The following is a 22,342-nucleotide window of genomic DNA, read 5'->3' as shown; positions in this document are numbered from 1 at the left end:
AAAATGCAGATGTCATCTTAGTCCTGCTGTGGCAGCCCTGTTACTTGCCAGCCATCCCCTTTCCTCGCTAATAGAACCACACACTATATATATATAATTTTTATTATTTATTTATTTTTGGCTGCACTGGACCTTCGTTGCTGTGCTCTGGCTTTCTCTAGTCGCGGCAAGTAGGGTCTACTCTCTAGCCATGGTGCATGGGCTTCTCATTGCAGTGACTTCTTCTGTTGTGGTGTGCAGGTTTCACTAGATGTGGCTCGTTGGCTTACTGGGATTTTTCTGCACATGGGATTTTCCTGGATCAAGGATCGAACCGGTGTCCCCTGCGTTGCAAGGCAGATTCTTTTAACCAGTGGACCACCAGGGAAACCCAGAACTGCTATTTTAAAAAATACTTATTTTTATTTCTTTGGCTGTGCTTGGCCTCATTTGTGGCACATAGGATCTTTGATCATAGTCGCAGTATGCAGGATCTTTAGTTGGGGCATGAGAACTCTTAGTTGCGCGCTGTGGGATCTAGTTCCCCAACCACGGATGGAACCTGAGCCCCCTGCATTGGAAGGGCAGGATCTCAGCCCACTGGACCACCAGGAAAGTCCCCATGATATTTTTTTAGATGCAGCCATGGGCCAGTCTCAGGAGGCAGACATATTTCCCTTTGTTGGATACTGGCTTCTGCAGGAAGGTGGTCATGTGGCCCCGTTCTCTGCAGGGGAGGCCCTCCGTTCCCATTCCTTCCTGCTTCCATGTGTAGTTATAGCACCTGCAACTGAGGCCACCACCTTGAAGGATAAAAGCCAATGTACTGAGGATGGTGAAGGGGAAGGAGAGACAGCCAGGCTCCTTGAGGACATAATTAAATTACTGGACCCACCGTGGGGCTGGTGAGGGCAGAGAGCAGGCACTCACTGGCAGCAAGAAGCAGAGCGGGTCCCAGAAGCTGGATCAGAGGGGCTGTTCTCCACCAAGTGTCATTTCCATGGTGCCTCAGATCCTGGCCATCGTCTGCAGGAGTAGGGGTGGGGAGGTGCCTGCCCGCAGCCACCCAGCAGCCTATTCACCCCTGCTCCATGCTAGAATACCCTTGCTGCCCTCATTGCCTGTCCATGCCAGTTTTCCATGCTGGGTCAGCAGACTTGAACTTTTCCCTAACCCAGCATAGCCATCCCTGGAGGGATCCGCAGGAGTCCCACCTCCCCGTGGTCTCCCCAGTTGTCAGCATCTCCCCCCTCCAGTCACCTGAGCCATTTTTGACTGCCCCATGGTCAGCCCAGCCTGAGCTCCCTGACTTCTCCAGGGCAGTAATAAGCCCAAAACAAGTTTCAAAGAAGTAGAACCCAGAATAGTGGTTTACACATTTCTGGACATGACTTATTGACAAGTCATAATTAGCACTTTGTTTTTAAATGGAATAAAATAAAAAATTGATTTTTCCAGAGTACATGACATATTTGTTGTTGTTCAGTCACCAAGTCATGTCTGACTTGGCATATAGTAAGGGTAAATAGCTGCAAGAAATTCTGTGTACTGATTGCTATGGAAAATGTATTTCATACTCAGATTGTGGTTACAACATTTGGAAGGATATTGTGCCTTGAGGTTTGCAGCACATGCCTGGAAAGAATTAATATCAGGCCCCTCTAAACCTTTTGCTCAGGCCAACCTCAGGAAAAGTTCCTTTTGTTTAACCAGACACTCAAATCAGAGACTCTGGCCTCATTCTGGATTCCTCTCTCTCTTGTCTCTCCACCCAGCCCAACAGAAAATCCTGTTTCTTCCCTTCAAAATACATGTAGAGTACAGTAAAAACTACTACTATTTTGCAAAGCAATTATATTCCAATAAAATTTTTAATAATAGTAATACATACATTTAATTGTTTATTACCATTTAAATTGATGTTTTCGAACTGTGGTGCTGGAGAAGACTCTTGAGAGTTCTTTGGCCAACAAGGAGATCAAACCAGTCAATTCTAAAGGAAACCCAACCCTGGATATTCACCGGAAGAACTAATGCTGAAACTGAAGCTCCAATACTTTGGCCACCTGATGTGATGAGCCGACTCATTAGAAAAGATCCTGATGCTGGAAAAGATTGAGGGTAGGAGGAGAAGGGGACGGCAGAGGATCAGATGGTTGGATAGCATCACCAACTCAATGGACATGAGTCTGAGCAAATTCTGAGGGATAGTGAAGGACAGAGAAGCCTGGTGTGCTACAATCCATTGGGTCACAAAGGGTCAGACATGACTTAGCAACTGAACAACAACCATTTAAACACACTTGAAAAAAATAAAAATTAAAAAAAAATAAACACACTTGAGATGAATAACTTTAAGAAATATATATGCAGAATCAGCCCCACCTCTGCCACCACCTGGCTCTAGTCCTGGGCAGGATTGCCTCTTACCTTGGTTATGATTCATCTAGTTCGGGGACAGCAGGATCCAGGAAGGCACTCCGCACATAGGTGCTGCATGCTGTAGGTGCTCATGTCTGGGCTGACTGAACCACCTCCTCACCCTACTCAGGGAGGGTGGAAGGAGCAGGGCTGGGCTGTGAGGTTGCTTGGCCAGCTTCCTTCCACTGTCCCTCTCCACCATCACCCCCCGCAAGAGCCTGTTCTCTGATCTTCCTCCCTGTTGGCCCTTTGCATCCCCCTCCAATTTGAGCCCAGAGAATTCCTTGGCAGTCCGGTGGTTAGGACTCAGCACTTTCACTGGCCACAGCCCAGACTCAGTCCCTGGTCCCAGATTTAAGATTCTGCAAGCCACGTGGCATGGCCAGAAAAAAAAGAAGAAAAAAAAAACATAGAATTTGAGCCCAGCTGCTCCCTCCACACCCAGGCTGGTTAATTCCAGGCCAGTTGCACCCTCCCCACATTCCCATTCTATAGACCTGAGAGCTGATCTATCCCAGGGATAGTCTCCAAATTCCTGATCCCCGATCCCTAGGGGACCTTAAGACATCCTTGTTCATCTCTGCGTCACAACCCAGACTTCAGCCTGGCCAGGAGCGGAGCCAGGCAAAAGGATGCTGAGTGATACCATTAACACACTGGACAGCATTTAGCTCCCTGCAGGGGCTGAGGCCAGGCCGGACAGCAAGACTCAGGAAAGAATGCAGAATAGACAGCTGGGCAGTAGACAGACCAGCTGACGCCAATCCAGCTGTGAGCAACCCCAGGTAGCCTTGCAGACTTCCTCTGATTTCACTGGCTGTGAACTGGTACTCATGCAAGGGAACGGTACACCCTGACCTGGGACACAAGCCAGGGAACCAGAACTTGGTAGCCTGTGAAGCCACTTTGTTTTGGTAACTACTTAAAAAGGACCCTGTGGATTTTTTCATAACCAATAAGTCGGAGCTCTTGTTCTTGTTCCAGCCCCAAATTTCTGGCCATGAATCAATCTCACCATGCTAATAAAATTTTCCTTAAGAATGTTTTTTAATGCCCAGTTGTAAGAAGGCTTACAATTACATAGAGAAAGCCAATGGCACCCACAGAATTAATACTTTCATGTTATGTTTAAGAATCATCTGGGATATTCAGTATTTAATATATTTGAAATGTTTAAGAGAATTTGGCATAAAAATGGGACAAACGTGTCCTGTAAATGTCAGTCTTCCTACGTAACGTGTATAATTGAGTAATTCATTATTTCAGACTTGTAATTTTTCACTGAAACATGAAAGGGAATTTTTCAAAGTGAGTAAATGGTACTAGAATATTTAAAAGATCTTGATATGCTTGTAATTTATTATACGAGTTAAGAACCTGGGGAGGGTGTGCTTTTTAGAAGCTTCTGTTGAGTGGTCAAAGAAAATTGAGATGTGTTAAAATGTGTGAAAGCAGAGCACTTAAGGAAATTTAATTAACTAAAATTCTAAATAGGATATGAAGCTGTTGTAACTGGACTTGATTGAACATTAATCAAAGACCTCCCTGAAAGTACCCGTTAAAATGATTGGATTTAAATAAGGACCTACTCTGGAGCACAGGGACCTCTATTCAATACTCTGTAAATACCTTGTGGGAAAAAAATCCTAAACAAGAGTGGGTATGTGTATATGTATAACAGATTCACTTTGCCGTATACCTGAAACTAACACAACATTGTAAATCGACTATACTCCAAAAAAAAGTTTAAATAAATAAAAATTAAAATTTACTGCATTTTTAAATAGCATAATATTTGGAAGTAAATTTTGAAGCTGAAGAGGAGTATATTTTTAATTGGTAGTGTTAATGTACTGAAGATTAACATAAAACATGAAGTCATTCATCTTTTCCATCCACAGACGTCTTCCCAGTGACACCAGAACACTTCTGGACCCTCTGTCCTCTGTTGGTAAGAAGCCTCCCCACCTCACTGGCTGTTATTGTTGTTTTAGTTGCTCAGTGATGTCTGACTCTGTGACCCCATGGACTGCAGCCCACCAGGCTCCTCTGTCTGTGGGATTTCCCAGGCAAGAATACTGGGAGTGGGTTGCCATTTCCTTCTACAGGGCCCCTCACTGGTGTAAGTTACTAATTTTCACTTAGAGAAATGGTGCAAGACACAGCTACTTTGTCCCCCAACCCACCTCCCTTTGGTCCACAGGAGGCCTCTGAGATGACCTCCAGTGATCACAGGGAGCCTCTGAGATGACCTCCAGTGATCCCCAACTCTGCGTGTTTATCCTCGGCACTGTCCCCTCCTCTGGGCATGTGCACTGGATTTAAGTGGCTCACCTCGAACAAACAGAAAATGGCCAAAGTAGTGAGATGTCACTTCTGAGATCTGTGGCTGTGACTTCTCTCTTGCTTGCCCTCTCTGCCTCTCTCACTTGCTTGCTCGCTTTTTTTTTTAATTAATTAATTTTTATTTTGGGCTTCACTGGGTCTTCACTGCTGCGCATGCAGGCTTTCTCTGCTTGCAGAGAGCAGAGGCTACTCTCTAGTTGCAGTGTGCAAGCTTCTCGTGGCAGTTTCTCTTGTTGCAGAGCATGGGTTCTAGGTTTCCAGGCCTCAGTAGTTGTGTGAGCTCAGTAATTGTGGCACAGGGGCTTAGTTGTTTCATGGCACGAGTGATCCTTCCAGACTAGGGTTCGAACCCGTGTCTTCTGCATTGGCAGGGAGATTCTTAGTCACCAGGCCACCAGTGAAGTCTCTCTCACTTGCTCTCTTGCTCAGAGGGAAGCCACACTCTGAGCCACAATGCAGGGAGGCCCGGATGGCAAGGAATTGATGTCACTGACTGATAACCAGTGAGGACCTGGGACCTGCCAACAAGCATGCCAGAAAGCTTGGAAAGGTGTCTGCCCCCTGTTGCTTTGAAATGACTCCAACTTTGGCCAACACCTTACTTGTAGTTTTGGAAGAGACTCTGACCCAGAGGGACTGATTGCTGACCTTAGAAAACATAAGATAAAAAGTGTTCATTGTTTTAAATCACTAAGTGTTTAGGGGTCTTCACAGATGGCACTAGTGGTAAAGAACCCGTCTGCCAGTGCAGGAGACAAAAGAGACTCAGCTTCAATTCCTGGGTTGGGAAGATCCCCTGGAGGAGGGCATGGCAACCCACTCCAGTATTCTTGCCTGGAGAATCCCATGGACAGAGGAGCCTGGTGGGCTACTGTCCACAGGGTTGCAAAGAGTCAGACACGACTGAAGTGACTTAGCATGCACGCATAAGTGTTGTAGGGGAGTGATTTGTTATACTGCAGTAACTAATACAATAGTAACAGTACCTTATTGTGCATAAGATCCTGCAGATAGAAAACCTACATTTCCCATCCTCCCGTGCAGCCAGATATGGTCTTGTGTGGTATGGTAGTCGTGATGAGCCATCTGACCACAAAGACAAGACCAGCGCCTAGGAGGAACCAAGATCCCTGAATAACTTCATGGGGCAGAGTTGTTTTATCAACCTGGAGAGAAAGAGGAAGAGAAAAATTAACTTCTAACTTGGATCTCTGTTTGACAGATAAATCTCAGCTTTTCCCAAACCCCCACCTCAACTTTTAATCAACATTCTCTCTCTTATTAGCCTCATTTTCATCAATGATAATGAAGACCTTATAGCTTGGCATGCTTTGTATGACTTTTCAGTGTTTTCCCCAAAACATTACAATTGTTAATAAACACATATTTTTTTTCACGTAAGTCATAAGGCAACCCACTACCAGCACATGTGCCATCAATCATGTAAGTGCTGCTCTTCTGTTTCTTTGCCCCAGGGAAGTATTGCTGGCAAAGGCTATATTCATACATTTCTTTTCAAAATCTCTTCTCCTGCACCAGCAATCCCCGGGCAACGCATGGTCTCCTGGTGGCTCAGCTGGCCAGCTTGACAAAAACTATGGGCTGTCTTTCTTCCTAAGCGTGGATCTTCAAAGGTGATCCCGATTACAGACACTGGATACTTGGCAAACACTGCCTTAGAGAAAATCACATGCAGTGATTCCCAGCAAGTCTGACTTGTGCAGGCGTACCTGAGCCTGAGGCTTTCAGAGATTCCCCATTGTGCACCTGCCACCCACAGGTAACCCCGCAGTCCTTAGATCTCTGATTCAGCAGGGCTTCTCCTGCTGAGTGGGCCAGCTTCATAAAATAATGGCAGGAGGAGTTTGTGAAGGGGCCAACACATGAAGAACAAGGTACAAAATTCAGTGTATGTAGTCTTAGGAAACCTCTGTCCAGGGAAGGCGGCATCTGGGGTAGCCGTGGTTCTCATGCTCTCAGGAGGATCAGCCCAGGATGACAGTGGTGGGCTCTGGGGTCAGAGCTCTTCTCATCCCCTCCCTGTGTTGTCTTTGCCTGCATCTTCAGGACAGACAGAACTCCTGCCTCTGAGGATTGCTGGAAGGATTAGATGAGATAGCATACCTAAAGCATGTAGCCCAGCACCTGGCATGTAAGAGCCATTACTATAGAACATTATTGTGTAAATATCTATCAGGATGATGACTTCTTGTTTAGTCACTAAGTCGCATCTGACTTTTTGTGACCCCATGGACTGTAGCCCACCAGGCCTCTCTGTTCAGGGGATTTTCCTAGGCAAGAATACTGGAGAGGGTTGCTATTTCCTTCTTTAGGAGATCTCCCCAACCCAGGGATCAAACCCGTGTCTCCTACCTCGGCAGGTGGAGTCCTCACTGCTAAGCCATCAGGGAAGTCCAGATGATGACGACTCTTGAAATAAAAAGAACCATGGTTGAGGGACTTCCCTGGCAACCCAGTGGTTGGTACTCTGCACTTCCACTGCAGGGTGCGTGGGTTTGATCCCTGGTCGGGGAACTAAGATCCCGCCTGCATTGAGGCACAGTCAAAAAAGAAGAAACTAGAACCATGGGTGGAGCCAAGCCACAGTGTTTGCATCAAGAGCCTGAATCCAAAGCTGGACCCTGCAGAGAAGATGCGCAAGGATGTGATCTTCTCCACACGGAACTTCCTCATCCACGTGGCCCTGCCGCGAGTCACTCCTTTTATCTTAGAGAAATCAGACAGCCTAAGAAGAGCAGGCATCACCTGTCAATGCATGATGTGAAAAACCTGGTCATAGTATCTATTCCTGTCTGCAAATGAATAGGCCCAGAAAGATGTAAGAGACTCTTTGAATGGATATAAAAATTCCACTTATTAAGAACAAGTTTGGCTTAGGTAACTGACCTCTATAGCTGAAAGAAAAGACTATTTGGAAAGTATGAAAAGATTTTTTGTGATCTGAGTTACACTGTCATGCATGTGATATTCAACCTCTGAATGGTGGTGTAATTGTAGATGATGTTCAAGTCCTTTTTGTAGCAAGTATTAATTGTAAGAGAATTATGTCTGTGAAAAAAAATTATTTAATAAAATTAAATTAATAAAAGAACCATGGTTTGTGGTAGGTTGGATTTGGCCCCCAAATGACCTAGGTCCTCACCCCTGGAACATGTAAATACTCCCTTATATTGCAAAAGAGACTTTACAAGGTTTTAAAATTTTTTAATTTATTTGACTGTGCTGGGTCTTAGTTGTGGCAGGCAAACTCTTAGTTGCAGCATATGGGACCCAGTTCCCTGACCAGGGATCAAACTTGGGCCCCCGGCATTGGGAGCTTAGAGTCTTAGCCACTGAACCATCAGGGAAGTCCCTACAGGGTCCTGAGATGCGGAGATTCTCCTAGATTATGCAAGTGGGACTGAGAAATTAAAACTCACAGCAGGTCTGTTAGGACTCCTCTTTTTCTCCCTTTGTCTTCACAAATGCCATGCTCTTTTCCTCCAGATCAGGTTGAGGGGTTGGGGATAGGGGTAGGGGAACGGGGGGTGGGGTGGGAACACCTCTCACATGATGATTTTATGACCTATTTCAGGGAAGAAGGGCAAAGAAAGGAGGAGGTCAGAGTGATCTTCCTACTTCTGCCATTTTCAAATTCCCTCAGCTTAAAATAATCAGAATGCCAATGTGCCACATGTGAGGGCTGCATGTCCGGAACCCCATCATTTGCAACTTGCCTTTTCATTCAGAAGCTTTTCCTCGATCTGAATATGTTTTCATTGGAACTCTCTGCCCTCCAACTCTGCACTTTATCACTGAGCAGACGTGCTTCTCGTTTATTAACTGGTGCCTTAACCACCATCAGTCACTAAGATGAGACTGGCCAGCCCTGTTTTTGAAATTTCTTTTCTCTCTAACTGTTTTGAATTTTCTGCAGGGCCAGGCTCTGGACTGAGTGCTTTGAAAGGATTATCCCAGGAGTTGCCACCACAAATGCCCACAGGGCCAGGCAGGTAATGTGACAGGTGATGGGCCCAGGCATATCAGAATGCGGGGGAGGGGGGGGGGGGGAACGGTGTAGCCTACAGAGCAGCCTCTCTTCCAGTCACTCCCTGCCATCTGAGTGTGCAGACCAGGGCACTTCCAAAAGAAGCTGGAAAATTAGATTTTTATGTGATGTCACCCCTGGAGCTTTCAGTGTTTCCAGCCAATGCTTCATTTTTAAAACACAGCATATGACCAGTAACCGCACGAAAGTGGGCAAAGGTTGATGAACAGAAAAATCATGGAAAAGAAACACAAGCAATTCTTAAACAGAAGAAAAGAAGATCCACTTCCTCATCAGAAGAGAAATGCAAAGTAAGACTGGGCGAGTTACCATTTGTCATTTCTTAGGAGAAGATTGAAAACATTTGATAAGACACCAAACTAGAAAACATGTAGCAGCTTGTCGTTTCAGATCCTGATGGTTGACGAGGATAAAAGCTGGGGTTAGGGACTTCCCTGGCAGTCCAGTGGTTAAGATTCCCCGCTTCTAATCCAGGGGGAATGGGTTTGATCCCTGGTTGGGGAACTGAGATCCCACATGCCTGCCACGCAGTGTGGCAGAAAAAATAAAATCTGAGGTTGTATAACACGGTATGACTACTAGGATGGCCATAATAATGGTAAAAACGGAGAATAAGTGCTGGCAAGGATGTGGTGAAATTGGAACCCTCATACGTTGCTAGTGGGAATGTAAAATAGTGCAGATGCTGTCCAGTTGGTTACCAAAAACTGAAACATAGAATTACCATAGTCACATGCGCAATTCCTCTCCTAGGTGTATACCCATAAAGAATTGGAAAGAGGAACTCAAGCAGAGACCTTAGGTGAATGTTCATAGCAGCTTTATCTACAGTAGCCAAAGGGCTACAAACCAAACATCTCTGACGAAGGGATAAACAAAATACAGCAGATCCACACAGAGGAAGACTATTCAGCCATCAAAAGGAATGAGGTTCAGATGTGTGCTACCACACATGGATGAACCTTGGAAGCATTATGCAAAGTGAAGTAAGCCAGACACAAAAGAAAAAATACCATATGATTCCACTAATATGAAATATCTAGAATCGGCAATTCATAGAAAGTAAATTAGATGTTAGCAGGGGCTGAAGGGAGGAAGGAATAGGAATTGTTGCATAATGGATACAGAGTTTCTGTTGGAAGTGATGAAATATTTGGGAAATAGAGAATGGTGATGTTTGCAAGATATTAGGAAGGCAACCAGCGCTGCAGCAGCATACACTTAAAAAGGACTAAATTGGCAAGTTTCCTGTTATATATTTTTTTACCTCAGATAAAAAAAATAGCTGGAGTTTTATTAAACCATACTGACTTTGGATTTAACTGGGTAGAAACAAATCCTGCTCAGGGACTTCCCTAGTGGTCCAGTGGCTGAGACTCCGCATTCCCAGAGGGGTTTGATCCCTGATCAGGAAACTAGATCCTACATACAGCAACTAAGAGTTTGCATGCCAAAACTAAAGACCCCCCATGCTGCAAGAAGATCGAAGATCCCGCATGCCACCACCAACACCCGATGCAGTCAAATAAATATTTTAAAAAGAAACAGGTCCTGCTCAGAACAAAAAAGTGCCTGCCTGTATGATATGAGAATATGCTCAGAACATATGTGATGGGAGGGGTAGGGGTCATGCCCACTGGGGTCGTAAATAAAGCCTTTCTACATGTTCAGAGCTGATCCCGTGGACAGTTCCTGAGGAACGACCACATTAGTGGGCTGCCATGATGGGTGCTCCCCCATCTTATCACTGATCCTGAATCGTTGGCTAGCTCCAAACTGGCTCCACCTCCACCCAAAAGCTTGGCAACTCTGAGCCAGTAACGCTGACTCTTCCCATTGGGCAAATAAAATCATACTTCCAACAGGAAAGAAGAATACACGTTGGAACAGCCATCGTAAAGAAATAACAAATTCAAACCCGTGCCGTCAGCACATTGGTGACATGAGTCAGTACAAGTCATCAGTTTCATAATCATTATAATATCACACGATTGCCTCGTCTATCCATTAAGGTACTTACAACATTTACAAGGATCTGGTATTAGATTCGTGAAGGGTGTAAGTGATAGCATTTGGAAGGACTGTTTAATGGGTTAGGGAAATCTGATATAGAAGAATAACTGCTTAGTGATTTTATCCAAGAACAAAGATTAGTTAGTATTCCTATTCACACACAAGCGCCATGGCTGTTGGTAAATCCAGCAGTGTGGAAAAATGGTTGCTTGCATACATTGCTGAGCAATGGGTAATTCTGCAGTAACTAAGATAATTTTATGCACGAACCATTGTATAAAGTATTGTATTTTTTATTGAGATAGAATTCACATAACAAAACAATTTATCATATTAAATTGTGTGACTCTGTGGTTTCTAGTATGTACACGATACTGTTCAACCATCACCCATTATCTGATTTGAGAACCTTAACATCTCTCCTTTCTCTGCAGTTCCCTTGGGGGGGGTGTGTGTTGCTTCAGTCATGTCCAACTCTTTGCAACCCCATGGACTGTAGCCCACCAAGCTCCTCTTTCCACGGGATTCTCTAGGCAAGAATACTGGAGAGGGTTGCCACTTCCTATTCCAGGGGATCTTCCCAATCCAGGGATCGAACTCACGTCTCTTACGTCTCCTGCATTGGCAGGCAGATTCTTTACCATTAGCGCCACCTGGGAAGCCCCCTTTGGCAACCACTAGTCTACTTTGCCTGTTCTGGTCATTCCTAAATAAATGGGATCAGTACGGCATGTGGCTTTCTGTCCTGGGTCCTTTAACTTATCATAACGATTTCAAGTTTCATCCTGGTAGTAACATGTATTCATATTTCATTTCTTTTTCTGGCTCAATAATCCCGTTTCAAGAATTTCATTGCAGGACTTCCCTGGTGGTCCAGTGGTTAAGACTCAGCATTCCCAATGCAGGAGGCTCAGGTTCAATCCCTGGTCAGGGAACTAAGATCCTGCATGCTCCACAGAGAGGCCAATTAAAAAAAATAATAATAATATAATTCTATTGCATTGAAATATCACATATGCTTATCTATTCATTCATTAATGGTCACTTGGGTTGTTTCTATCTTTTGGCTGTTATGGATAATCCTGCTATGAACACTGTATACAGGTATTTGTGTGGACATATGTTTTCATTTCTCCATGGTGTATACCTCAGAGTAGAACTGAGGTGAGGGTTATATGAGAACTCTGTGTTCAACTTTTTGAGGACCTTTTCCAGACTGGTGGAGTTCAAAGCAGCCACACCATTTTACATTTTCACCAGCAGCAATGTATGAGGGTTCCAATTTGCCCACACACTCAGCAACACTTACCATTGTTCCTTTTTAAAATTACAAGCAAGGGACTTCCCTGGCAGTCCAGAGGTTAAGACTTGGAGCTTCCACTACAGGGGGTGCCTCAGGTTCCATCCCAGGTGGTGGAACGAAGATCCCACCACAAGGCACAGCCAGAAAATAAAAATAAATTTAAAAAAATTTTAAGTAAAATCACCACCATGCACATATCTTGTGACCGAGTCACTTTTAGAAATACATACTATGATGACACATTGTATATGGCAGCACTATTAGAAATACTGTTTTTTTTTTTCCTATCAGTAGAGGAGGACAAGAGAAAAGCATCAGGTACTTTCATACAAAAATAAATAAGTAAATAAGGATGGGAATCCTCCAGTGGTCCAGTGGTTAGGACTCTGACTTTCACTGCCAAGGGTGCAGGCCCCATCTTTGACTGGGGAATTAAGCTCCCACAAGCCAAATGACCAATTTAAAAAAAAAATTAAAAAGGAAATTCTCTATGTAATGATATGGGAAGATAATTTTTAAAATATACTAAATGAGAAGAGGTGGGGAGAAGGGATACATTGGGAGTTTGGGACTAGTAGATGTAAACTATATATAGAATGGATAGACAATAAGGTCCTATTTGTGATAGCACAGGGAACTATATTCAAAATCCTGTAATAAACCATATTAGAAAAGAATTGTTAAATGTTAAAATATACATTATATGATAAAAGCAAAGTGTCAAACAGGGAGCATATGGTATGTTATTATTCATTTGATGAGAGAGAGAGAGAGAGTGTGTGTGTGTGTGTGTGTGTGCAATTCCTTGTCCATGTATAGAAAAATCTCTGCAAGAACATATCTGAATCAAGTAGATAAATGGGATAGCTGAAGGCAATGGTAGAAGAGAGATTAGCCCTGGAAACATTTTTATACTTTTAAATTCTTATACCATGTAAACATATTATCCTATTCAAAATAAATTACCCTATAGGATAATTATCCTATTCAATGAAAACACTTTAAAACACTGAAAACTAAACAAAACATATGCAGGCCTGATAGAAAATGGAGGCAATCTAGAGAGGTAGGTTAGCGGGAGGGGAAGGAGGCTCAAGTGGAAGGGGATTTATGTACAATTATGGCTGATTTGCATTATACTATGGCGGAAACCATCACAACATTGTAAAGCAATTTTCTTCCAATTAAAAAATAAATTTTTTTAAAAAGTAAAGAAAATGGAGGCAAGACTTCCCTGATGGTCCAGTGGTTAAGACTCCACACTTTCACTACAAAAGGCACAGGTTCAATCCCTGGTTGGGGACCTAAGACTCTGCTGCATGACACAGCCCAAAAAACAAAAAAAAGAAAGAAACTGGAATTTGACCCTCACACCACAAGGAAACTGACAGCACAGTGAGACAACAGGGTGAGCTGCCTTGGGTCACTCAGTAATCACTGTTTTCACCAGGAAATAAAGTCTGACCCAAAGCCCACCCTCTTAGCCCCTTAGAGGGTATAATACACTCCCATGTGCACAAAGTAATAGAACAAAAAAGGAGATCAGCTGACAATGCACAGGGATGGGAAAGGAGACTGGATTTGTTTCCTTTTGATGCTGTAACAAATTACTATAAACTCATTGGGTCAACACAGCAAAAGTTATCCTTTTACAGTTCTAGAGGTTAGAAGTCCAAAATCAGTTAGGTCAATAGTCAAGGGGGTGCAGGGCTGTTTGCTTTAGAAGATTCTGGGTGGGAGACTATGTCTTTGTCTTTTTCAGCTTCCAGTTGGCTTGTGGCCCCTTCCTCCACCTTCAAAGCCCATCACTAGCATCTCTGCTTCTGGTATCACATTGCCCTCCCTCTGACTGACGACTCCTGTCTCCTGTCTATCAGGAATACTGAGATTGTATTCAGGCTGGTCTCAGCATCCCAAGATCCTTAACTCAATCATGTCCACATAATATTTTTTGCTGTGTTAGGCAACATTCATTTTGCCAACAAAAGTCAGTCTAGTCAAAGCTATGGTTTTTACAGTGGTCATGTATGGATGTTGAGAGTTGGACCATAAAGGAGGCTGAGCGCTGAAAAACTGATGATTTTGAACTATGCTGCTGGAGAAGACTCTTGAGAGTTCCTTGGATAGCAAGGGGATCAAGCCAGTAAGTCCTAAATGAAATCAACCCTGAATATTGATTGGAAGTGTTACCAAAAGGTATGCATGGGCCAATACTCTGGCCACCTGATGCGAAGAGCCAACTCATTGGAAAAGACCCTGATGCTGGGAAAGCTTGAAGGCAAAAGGAGAAAAGGGTGACAGAGGATGAGATGGTTAGATACCATCACCGACTCAACAAGCATGAATCTGAGTAAACGCTAGGAGATAGTGAAGGACAGGGAAGCCTGACAGTTCATGGGATCACAAAGAGTCGGACACTACTTAGCAACTGGACAACAGCAATACAATATTCACAGGTTCCAAGAATTAGGGCACAGATATCTTATGTGTGTGGCGGGGGGGGACTTTCTTCAGTCTAGTGTAACTGTGTAACTCAGATTGCAACTTGACTCCATGATCTTTTAACCAAGATCACACATCTGGTCTCAGGACTGAATGAAGCTCAGGTTTTTGATGTCTCTTGCAGAAAGATTCAGTGAGAGACAAGTGATAGGTAAGAATTTAAAGAGAAACACACTCTACAAACAGAGTGTGGGTCATCTCAGAAGGGGAGAGCAGCCTTGAAATATGGTGTGGATAGTTTTTATGGGCTGGGTAACTTTATAGGCTAATGAGTGGGAGGACCATTCCAACATTTGGGGGAGTTCAGCTCAGTCACTCAGTCATGTCCAACTCTGTGACCCCCTGGTGTAGCACACCAGGCTTTCCTGTCCGTCACCAACTCCCGGAGTGTGCTGAAACTCATGTCCATCGAGTCGGTGATGCCATCCAACCATCTCATCCTCTGTCATCCCCTTCTCCTCCTGCCTTCAGTCTTCCCCAGCATCAGGGTCTTTTCTAATAAGTCAGTTCTTCCCATCGGGTGGCCAAAGTATTAGAGTTTCAGCTTCAGCATCCATCCTTCCAATGAATATTCAGGACTGATTTCCTTTAGGATTGACTTGAAAGGTCTGATCTCCTTGCAGTCCAAGGGACTCTCAAGAGTCTTCTCCAACACCACAGTTGAAAAGCATCAATTCTTTGGTGCTCAGCTTTCTTTATAGTCCAACTCTCACAGTGAACTAAAATGGACTGGAATGGGTGAATTTAATTCAGATAACCATTATATCTACTACTGTGGGCAAGAATCCCTTAGAAGAAAATCTCAAAAACAGAGACAGGATGATCTCTGTTCATTTCCAAGGCAAATCATTCAATGTCACAGTAATCCAAGTCTATGCCCCAACCAACAATGCTGGAGAAGCTGAAGTTGAACGGTTCTATGAAGACCTACAAGACCTTCTAGAACTAACACCCAAAAAAGATGTCCTTTTCATCATAGGGGACTGGAATACAAAAGTAGGAAGTCAAGAAATTTGGGGGAAGGGGTGGAGACTTCCAGAGATTAGGCCACTGCCCACTTTTTGGTCTTCGATGGTCAGCCTTGCAACTGTCAAGGCACTGGTGGGTACATCACTTAGCATATGCAAATGTGTTACAAATGAGTGTATATTGAGGCTCAAGGTCTAGTGGAAATCAACCTGCCCACCATCTTGGACCTATTTGGTTCTAATCAGCTTATGTCGTGTCCTCGGGCTCTGTCATTCTTTTAAAGGTTGTGCCCTGTCCCCTTCCCTCAGGTTTCACTTCCACAGATACCACCACTTCTGAGAAATTCCAAATTCCACACATTTCTGGTAAGACAAACAAGCTAGAGACCTGGGGACATGAATCAGAGTAAAAAGTTCAGGGCATTCAAGACAGGACTGCAGGAAAGAGCGAGCCCGACAGGACCTGGGCTATAGTGAATGGGCAGGAATGAGAAAATACAGCCAAGGCAGGCTCAGATGATAGTTTTTCCAAGCTTCCTGCACCCCGTCCTCCCGCCTTCCCCAGGGCACAAGCCACTCAGCATTCATGGGCAGGAAAACAAGAATTGAAGGGCGGTTCCCTAAAGAGATCCAGCTCTCTGCCAGCCCTGAGGCAGTCACTAAGCTAGGTGGTGGCTTCTGGAAAAAGCCCGTCCTGTTCTGGCACTTGCGGGGGAGGGGAGGGCAGCTGGAGGTGGGACTCCTGGTATCCTACCACCCACGAGGGAGGCCAGCCGGGCAGCAAGCCCCACACCCAGACACAAAGCCCGCACTCATGCCGTGGCCTGGCAGGAAAACAGTCAACATTTATAACAGAACGCACAGGCCATCACCTATAGACAGCAGCCTTGTGCCTCTGTTGAGAATGGCAAGAAACAAGCTACATCATCAGACAGCAAAAGAAAACCAGCCCCGAGCAAGACAGAACCCAGAGGAAATCACCAATTCAGGCCCCAACCAAGGTGCACAAACTGACTCTGCTTCTTGTCCCTTTAGTCTCTTTTTTAGTTTTTCATGTTGACTTTTTTGAAAAGTTCTGGACAGTGATTTTTTGGCAGGGGCCAGTTATATTATGTTCAATACTGATTGCTTTCACATTATTAAATGTAGATTTAGGGCTTCCCTGGTGACTCAGTGGTAAAGAATCTGGCTGCTGCTACAGGAGACACAAGTTCGATCACCAGTCCAGGAAGATCCCACAGGCCACAGAGCAACTAAGCCTGTGCGCCCTAGAGCTCATTGCTCTGCAACAAGAGAAGCCACGGCAACGAGAAGCCCATGCACCACAGCTAGGAGTAGCCGCCACTCACCACAACTAGAGATAAGCCCACCCAGCAAGGAAGACCCTGCATAGCCATAAATAAATAAATAAAATTATCTTAAAAAATAAATAGAGATTTAAATTTTTTTAACTAGAATTCTGCTTAGGCAACGTTGTATACTTCCTATAGTATCACATCAAGAGGCCCTTGAGGTCATGCTGTCCCACTACTGAGGATATCATTTGATCATTTGGTTAAGAGTCTGTCTGCCAACACCCACCATCCCTCACTTGGTAGGTATATTTTTCCCCCTCTCTAATGAATAAGTCATCTGATGGGTAATAATTCTGGACTATTCTCCAACAGCCTTTTACCAATGGTTTTAACACCCTCTGATAATCCAATTATTTTGGGGGGGGATACCATGTGTTTTTTCTCCATTTTATCTGTAATAAACCAGCATTATCTGTTGAAATAAATTGTTTAGTGCCTGTAAACCTACATAATCTGAAGTCTGCAAAGCAGCTGCTTAATTATGGTATCAATTAAAAAAAAAAACAAAGCTAAAAACCATTGCTACAGTTTCTTACCCACAAACTTTCTTCATAAATTAGGCCCCAAAGTCTTCAAGCAATAAGACCTGACAGACTGACATCACATATTTGTAACTATTCCACTGAGAGTGTACTTCTGTCTGCACACGCTTTGAAGTAGAATCATCACATGATGATGTACGGCTGCCCTGACCCTTCTGGGAATACTGCAGAATGCTGTATATGCCTTATATACATTCTGAAAGTGAAAGTCACTCCAGTCGTGTCCAACTCTTTGGGACTTCATGGACTATACAGTCCATGGAATTCTCCAGGCCAGAATACTGGAGTGGGTAGCCTTTCCCTTCTCCAGGGGATCTTCCCAACCCATTGACTTCTAAAAAAAAAAAATTCTGGAATCCATACTATCTAGTCCTAGATCTTTCAGATAAGGGACTGTGTGTGGATCTATACTAAAAACATTATCAATAATACAACAATTTTACAACCTGTATCAGAAAATGCTTTGAAAGGTGGATGGTACAAATAATGAGAGGTAGCATTTACTGAGCGTTGTTGTTCAATTGCTAAGCCGAGTCCAATTCTTTGCAACCCCATGGACTGCAGCATGCCAGGCTTCCCTGAGTTTGCTCAAACTCATGTCCATTGAGTTGGTGATGCCATTCAACCATCTCATCCTCTGTCATCCCTTTCTCCTCCTACCTTCAATCTTTCCCAGCATCAGGGTCTTTTCCAGTGAGTCAGCTCTTCACTTCAAGTGGCCAAATATTGGAGCTTTAGCTTCAGCGTCAGTCCTTCCAATGAATATTCTTGGTTGATTTCCTTTAGGATTGACTGCTTTGATCTCCTTGCTGTCCAAGGGACTCTCAAGTCTCCTCCAGCACGACAGTTCAAAAGCATCAATTCTTTGGCACTCAGCCTTCTTTACGGTCCAAATCTCACATCTGTACATGACTACTGAAAAAACCATAGTTTTGACACTATGGATCTTTGTTGACAAAGTGATGTCTGCTTTTTAATATGTTCTCTAGATTTGTCATAGCTTTCCTTTCAAGGAGCAAGTGTCTTTTAATTTCATGGCTGTTACAGGCGCAGATCTCACACTGTCCTCATGGCAGAGCTGTGGTGACTTTCCCAGGCTTCCAGTGGAGGGGACCTGGGGAGAGGAGGCTTAAACCCCCTCTTGTGTGACCCCAAGAAAGTGACTTACACCTCATGCAAAGCCTACCCATCTCTGGGCCTCAGTTTCTCAGGAGAGGAGGCAGCTGTAGAGAATTGCATATAAAGCATTTAGCCTGGTTGGTAGAGACGGAGTAAAAGGACAAAGTAGGTGATTAAATACTTCATCCCACTGAGTGTATGTGTGTGCTTAGACGCTCAGTCATGTCTGACTCTTTGTGACCCCATGAACTGTAACCTGTCAGGCTCCTTTGTCCATGGGGATTCTCCAAGCAAGAACACTGGAGTAGATTGCCATGCCCTCCTCCAGGGGATCTTCCCAACCCGGGTCTCCCGCATTGCAGGCAGATTCTTTACTGTCTGAGTCACCAGGGGAAACCTTCATCCCACTGGGAGATTGTGAGTAGAGAAAAAAAGTATGGAAGACCCCTATAAGTCAATGATCACTCGAGAAAGCAGGTTTGAGACTTCCCTGGTGGTCGGGAGGCCCATCAGACTGCAAGGACTGCACAGGGAACCTTATGCAGGGGTACAGGTTCCATCCCTGATGGGGGAACTAAGATCTCACATGCCAAAACTAAGACCCACTGGGGCCAAATAAATGTTTAAAGAAGAAGAAGAAGAAGAAAGCAGGTTTGCTTAAGCACAAAGCCAAGCAGACTTGCTTAGCAACAAAACCACACCATGGAAACCTGAGACATGCCCCCAAACAGTAAAAATGACGGTGATATGAGACCCACATCCTGTCCAGTGAGTTCAGTGAGTTAATAATACCTAGGAAATGCTCCTCTGGGCACACCAAAAATAAAAATAAAAGGAAAAGGTGACATTATACTGAAACCTGAGGTGGTTTACTATTCTTAGCATATGTTACTGCCTCTTTGCTCATTTCCATTGTGCCAGAACAGGACTGGCTTGACCAGGTAGGGACGTGAAAACTCCACTTGACATGAAGCAGGAGCTGCTGCTAGAAGCTTGACATCTACTCAAGAATGAGGGAAAAGGTGGTTTTCTCCCCCTCCCCACTTTTCCTTTGATTATAAAACTGGAGCCCACTAAATTCTCAGGGTGCAGCACCCAAGCCTCCTACACTAATAAACTCTTTCCTTACCTGTCACTCTGCCTCTCATTGAATTCTTTCTGCCCCAAGACAGAAGCACCTACACGGTGCTAAGTATAGAGACGCATTCTATCAGTTCCATAGTGCCGGTGATGACTGAGCCCTGGGGTAACTGGGATTGCTGATGATTTCCTAGCCTCCCAGGTGGCGCGAGAGGTAAAGAACCCACCTGCCAATGCAGCAGACGTGAGAGACGCAAGTTCAATTCCTGGATCAGAAAGATCCTCTGGAGGAGGGCATGGCAACCCACTGCAGTATTCTTGCCTGGAGAATCCTATGGAGAGAGGAGCCTGGCGGGCTACAGTCCATGGTGTTGCAAAGAGTCGGATACGACTGAAGTCACTTAACACGCATGTACGGGAGGTCTGGAGTTCAGAAGGCTGCCTCTAGGATGTGTAAGGTCAGTCTTTGAGTGTGTGCACACCATCTAAGGAAATCAGAAAAAGAAAAAAAAAAAAAATCACTGTAGATGGCAATGGCAGAGGTCAAGAGAGAAATGGGTCTTGGTCCCATCCTTACTGTGAACCTCGGATTAATTCCCTTGCCTGCAATTTAGGGGAGGGGCAGGTTTCTAATGTAGCATCACCCAGGTTGTTGCCCCAGGAGGCTGTGTGGCAGAGATGTTCAACTTAAAAACAAGCCTGGGCTTCTGAGACACTACCCTGGGGACACAACATAAATTCCAGAGAATTCTTGCAGACAGAAGCTTCAGTTCAAGTGTTTTTCACCAGGCCCAGGGTTGGAGTCACAGCTCAGCCATTTACTAGGAGTAAACAGATGGTGAGAGAGATGTGAATGCTGGAGGCAGTGGCTTGAGGCAGGAGATAGATGGACCCAGGGCAGGTCCTCCAAGATGAGAAGCCAGAGAAGAGCTGGGCCCTGCCCAGATGAGAAATAAAAGACCCCATGTTCCTCATTCTTGAAGTCAAGGAGACATTCTCAGCTACACATGTGCAGAAAGGCTACTTGGAGGTCAAAAGGCAGGTAAGTGATGTCAACTTACCGTAGGTAGGCCTCTTCAATGGAACCCATCTTGGCTAAGAGAAGCTGAGGCACAGATGGGAGTGTTAGGAGTGTTAGTTGCTCAGTCGTGTCTGACTCTTTGTAGTCCCATGGACTGCAGGCCGCCAGGCTCCTCTGTCCATGGAATTCTCCAAGCAAGAATACTGGAGTGGGTTGCCATATCCTTCTCCAGGGGATCTTCCCCACTCAGGGATCGAACCCAGGTTTCCTGCTTTGCAGGCAGATTCTTTACCGCCTGAGCCACCAGGCAAGCCCCTGAAGACGGGAGGACCCTGAAATAAACCAAATACAGACTCAGAACCAGGCAAAGCAAGATGATTGGCCAAAGGAAACCCGGAAGAAATGCCCCATCTGGGCCCTCCCCTGTGTCTATCCCTTTTTCTTCAAAAAAAAAATACTTTCCGTCTCTATGCGGAAACTCATTTCTACACAGTTGATGGGCCAAGGCCTTGTCATTGGCCACTGTTCCTGGTGGTCTAGCGATCAGGATTCTGCGCTTTCACTGCCACCGCTAGACCTCAATCTCTAGCTGGAACCTGCTTCAAGCCATTCAAGATCAGCTGGAATGAGAAGGAAAGAGGGGAATTTGGGGAGTGGGGGCAGACGGGACAATTCCCACCGCGGGAGACTCCGGGGAGCGGGGCGGGGAGGCAGAACTCTCCCACTGCGGTGAATGTCCTCCCCCCACCACGCCACCCCGCCTCCACCGACCCACCCCAGTCTTAGATCGCGAGGCGCCTGGGCAGCAGGTAACCACGTGGAGAAAGTATAGACTTTCCAAAGGAGCGATGAGCAGGCCCCCAAATCCGGGAGCGCAGGGATTGGGTCTCCTGCAAGCCTGCCTCTCGGCCCCTGAGCCCTCCCCCGCCGCCTGCAGCCTCCCAGACCCCGCCCCTCCCTCGCTCCCGCTCCGCGCAGCCGCCCGCCTGCCCGCCGGACTTCAGTCTCCAGCCCCCGGCTCCAGACTTCGACCGCCGCCACCACCCCCCGACCCTCCCAGAGGACCGACTGCCCAGAGCGCAGGTCCCGGGGCTCCCCGGGCGGGGCTGATCCCGAGGAGCAGCCCCCGGACTGCCTCTCAGAGCAGGGTGGGGAAGGGGATCGTAGTCCGCCGCCACCTCCGAGCAGGCCGCCAGGTGAGCGCCGGGACAGGTAGGGACCGAGGTCGGGACCGGTGTCCGTCCACACTCGCAGCTGGGGCGCCCCGGGGAGGATTTCCATCCCAGGCCCGGCCCGGAGTGGCGTGTCCCTGGAGTCCTGCGCCCCAACACCCCTTCCCCGGCTTCTGCCCCTTTAAGTCCAGAGATACACGAATGCACATTTGAAAGCCCCAGATCGTAGGGAAAGGGCTTGGCTATAAAACCGGTCCTCTAAAGCCCTCGCCTCTCCGCCAGCCTGCTGGTCTGAGGAGGCCACTATTAAACACCACCCCCACCCCCACGTACTCGACCAACACGTGTTCACAGCAGCTGGTGAAAGGCCGGACCACTTTTTACCAATTCTGGTTTTTGTGTCCTCTGGCTGGCAGGAAAATCTACGAATCGGAAGATCTTAGAGCACCGTT

At 45.6% G+C, this 22,342-nt stretch overlaps 1 protein-coding gene across 3 annotated transcripts in view; it reads left to right on the top strand.

Moving 5' to 3' along the window:
• The first annotated feature begins 21,702 nt into the window (after positions 1-21,702).
• LOC133054334 (F-box only protein 17) overlaps positions 21,703-22,342 on the top strand; it is a 30,731-nt gene continuing 30,091 nt past the window's right edge. Inside the window, exon 1 of one of the 3 annotated variants that reach the window (XM_061139250.1) lies at positions 21,703-21,914. The gene's annotated coding sequence lies outside the window, so the exon portion shown is untranslated. Of the gene's footprint in view, positions 21,931-22,342 lie in introns of all 3 variants that reach the window. The other 2 variants (XM_061139249.1, XM_061139244.1) reach the window with 2 other exon arrangements.

Source organism: Dama dama, chromosome 4 (genome assembly GCF_033118175.1).
Source record: "Dama dama isolate Ldn47 chromosome 4, ASM3311817v1, whole genome shotgun sequence".
In the NCBI taxonomy this organism is placed as follows: Eukaryota; Metazoa; Chordata; class Mammalia; order Artiodactyla; family Cervidae; genus Dama; species Dama dama.
This window is presented reverse-complemented; position numbering and strand designations above follow the sequence as displayed.